This window comes from Macaca nemestrina, chromosome 16 (genome assembly GCF_043159975.1).
Source record: "Macaca nemestrina isolate mMacNem1 chromosome 16, mMacNem.hap1, whole genome shotgun sequence".
Lineage (NCBI taxonomy): Eukaryota > Metazoa > Chordata > Mammalia > Primates > Cercopithecidae > Macaca > Macaca nemestrina.
The window spans coordinates 67,945,857-67,949,771 of record NC_092140.1 but is presented as its reverse complement, the minus strand read 5'-3'; the positions used below and the strand labels follow the sequence as shown (position 1 = coordinate 67,949,771).

Below are 3,915 nucleotides of genomic sequence, written 5' to 3'. Positions count from 1 at the left end.
CCCAGACGTTAGGAACTCCCTTTCTTTCCATATTGCAGCATGGGCATGTAGGATTAGATAAGCATACTTGCTATCTGTATACACATTCTTCTTCCTTTTCCCAGTTCTAAGGCTCTGGTAAGTGCCACTAGTTCTGCTAACTGGGCACTGGTCCCCGGGGGAAGAGGCTTACTTTCAAGTATGGTTACATCGCTAACTATGGCATAACCTGCCCTTCATATCCCATTCTCCACAAATGAGCTTCCATCGGTATATAGCTTAAGGTCAGGATTAGTTAAGGGGACTTTTAAGAGATCATCTTGGTTGGCATAAGTCTGGACTATAATTTGGCAGTCATTCTCGATTGGTTCCCCATCCTCTGGGAGAAAAGTGGCAGGGTTCAGGGCCATGCACATGTGTATTTGAAGCACCGGTCCCTCAAGGAGTAGTGCTTGGTATCTAAGTAGGCGGTCGTCTGATAGCCATAAACTTCCTTTGACACCTAGTATGCCATTTACATCATGAGTAGTCCAGACAGTGAGATCCTTTCCTTGTATTATCTTGACAGCCTCTGAAACTGAGACAGCCACCACCACAACTACCCGTAAACAGTGAGGCCAGCCTTTTGCTACTACATCAATTTCCTTACTCAGATGTGCCACTGGTTGTGGGGTTGTCCCACAAGTCTGAGTAAAAACTCCAAGAGCTATACCTGCTCTCTCTGTGACATATAGAGAGAAGTTTTGTCCTGTGGGAAGGCTTAAAGCTGGAGCTTGTACTAAGGCCTGCCTTAAAGTTTTGAAGGCTGTTTCTGCCTCTGGTTCCCATTCTACTAGATGGGTATTTGCCCTCTGGGTTTCCTTGATTAAAATATAGAGGGGCCTTGTGGTATGTATCTGGGGATCCATAGTCACCAAAAACCGGCAATTCCAAGGAACCCCCACAACTGTTTTAATATCTTAGGGCGAGGATAAGCCAGTATAGGCTGCATTTGTTCCTTGCTGAGGGCCCTGGTCCCCCTGGCTAAGATTAGGCCTAGATATTTGACCTGCTCTAGGCAAAGCTGGGCCTTCAACCTAGACACCTTGTACCCTTGATTAACTAGAAAGTTCAAGAGATCTAGAGTAACCTGCTGGCATGAGGCTTCCAAACTGGTAGCCAAAAGTAAATCATCTACATACTGAAGGACCAGAGTGCGTGGACTTGAGAAGTGGCCTAGATCTTGGGCCAGTGCCTGACCAAACAGGTGAGGGCTATCCCTAAACCCTTGAGGCAAGACCATCCACATAAGTTGGGACGTGTGGTCTATGGGATCCTCAAAGGCAAAGGGAAACTGGGAGTCACAGTGCAGGGGAATACAGAAGAAGGCATCCTTGACATCCAGAACAGTGAACCATTCTGCTTCCTCTGGTATTTGAGAGAGCAAGGTATAGGAATTGGGTACAACTGGATATAGGGGAATTACTGCCTCATTGATGAATCTAAGATCTTGCACTAGTATCCACTGACCATTTGGTTTTTGTACTGCTAGAATTGGGGTGTTGCAGGGACTACTGCATTTCCTTACTGAGCCTTGAGCTTTTAAATATTTAACAATATCCTGTAATCCTTTATGAGCTTCAGGCCTTAAGGGATATTGCCTTTGATAAGGAAAAGTGTTGGGATCTTTTACCTGATTTGGACTGGGTGGGCATTTTTTACCCTTCCAAATTGTCCTTACAATGCCCAGACTTCAGGGTTGATTCCCTCCTCAAGTAGGGTGCAACAAATGGGTAACTTGTTCCCCATATTCATGTAGATAATAGTTCCAGCCTTGGCTAATATATCCCTCCCTAATAAGGGTGTGGGACTTCCAGGCATAACAAAAAAGGCATGTGAAAAGAGCAAAGTCTCTCAAATACAACTGAGGAAGTGGGAGAAATACCTGGTTACAGTCTGTCCCAGAATTCCTCGGATGGTAACAGACCTTGAGGACAGTCATCCAGGACAGGAGGTTAATACTGAGAAGGCCGCACCAGTGTCCACGAGGAAGTCAATTTCCTGTCCCTTAAAGTTTAAGTATACTCGGGGCTCAGTGAAGGTGATGACATGAGTTGGCGCTTGCCCCGGGCACCCTCAGTCCTGTTGTTGGATCATCTGGTTGGGGGCTTCTGACCCAAAGAACCTTCATCCTCTGGGGCAGTGCACCTTCCATTGATTGCCTCGGCATAGTGGACATGGATGAGGGGCCAGCTTGTTTCTCATTGGACAGTCTTTTTTAAAGTGTCCTAGTAAACCACACTGATAGCAAAGCCTGCTGGGTGATTGGCCTGCTCCATTTTCTGTCCTCTCTGGACTACCAAGGTTTGTTTGTCTGAGGGCCATGACTAAGGCTGCGGCCTTTCTCTGATCTCGCTTTTCCTTTTGGGCCTGTTCCTCTTGGTCCCTATTATAGAACACTGAAGTTGCCAGGTTTAATCATGCGTCCAAATTTTGTTCAGGGCCCAGGGTTTGCTTTTGGAGCTTTCTCCTGATATCTGCGGCTGATTGAGTAATAAACTTATCTTTTAGAATCAATTGAACCTCCAGTGATTCAGGTGACAGGGAGTATATTTTCTTAAGGCCTCCCATAGCTGCTCGAGGAAGGCAGAAGGATTTTCTTCCTTTCCCTGAGTTATGGTGGACATCATTAAATAATTCATGGGCTTTTTCCTAATTCTCCTTAGTCCTTCTAGAACACAGGTCAACAGATGTTTACGACTCCAGTGCCCATGATCTGAGTCAAGGTCCCAATGGGGATCCATACTGGGGATGGCTTGCTGACCGGTAGGGAATTTGTCCCTTTCTTCAGCTGTCATTCTATCATTTACTTGACTAAGATACCAGGTATCTCCAAACTCTTGGGCTGCAGCCAAAGTCGCATTATTTTCATTAAAGGCCAGGGTTTGATCTAACAATAGCATGACATCTCTCCAAGTGAGGTAGAAGGTTTGCCCTAGACCCTGTAGGACATTTATGTACCTATCAGGATCATCTGAAAACTTCCCCAGGTCTGCCTTGATCTGCTTTAAATCAGAGAAGGAGAAGGGGACATGTACCTGGGTTGGGCCAAATTCCCCTCCCCCTGCAGCTTGAAGGGGACATAACCAGTAGCCTGGGGTTTTTGTGTGGTCCTTTGGAGATTTCCTTGCTTATTTCTTTCTGGGCAGGAGAGATTAGAGGAGGCTTATCATTAATAGGAAGGGGAGCTATAGGGAGGCTAGGATATGGGGGTAAGCTGAGAGGTCCTTCTATGGGATGTAAATTGCAAGCTTTGCATAGTTGTGTATTCTCCTTCAATGAAAACAAAGCTTGGACATAAGGTATTTCACTCCATTTACCTTCCCTCTTACAGAAAAGGTCAAGCTGCAAAATAGTATTGTAATTTGTGCTTCCCTCAGGTGGCCATTTTTCCCCATCAGAGACAGAATATTGGGGCCAGGCCGTAGTGCAAAAAAAAAAAAAAAAAAAAAATGAGCCGCCTCTTTTTCAGGGTTTGTGGGTCAAATTGGTCCCAATGGCTTAGGATGCATTTCGAAGGTGAGCCTGTTGATGCCTGAGTGTTTCCCATCTGAAAGACAAAACCGCCCATGGTTTTGGCTTTTGTTTCTCCCCCTGCCCAAGAACCCGCAATGGTCCCTGGACCCTGGACCCTGCTGACCAGAATAGTTGCGCTTACTGATGCAGCAGCAGAAACAACCCTGCTCACTGCAGCTTCTGCCTCCTGGGCTCAAGTGATTGTCCCACCTTAGCCTCCCAAGTAGCTGGGACGGCAGGTTGGTGCCACCACAACAGCTAATTTTTTGTACTTTTGGTAGAAAAAGTTGCAATGCTGCCCAGATTGGTCTCAAACTCCTGGGCTCCAGTGATCCCCCTGCCTCAGCCTCCAAAAATGTTGAGATTACAGGTGTGAGCCAC

General features: G+C 46.3%; 1 pseudogene; it reads right to left on the bottom strand.

The window, feature by feature from the left end:
* Nucleotides 1-2,436: 2,436 nt before the first annotated feature.
* On the bottom strand, nt 2,437-3,535 carry LOC139359175 (uncharacterized; annotated as a pseudogene).
* Nucleotides 3,536-3,915: the final 380 nt, after the last annotated feature.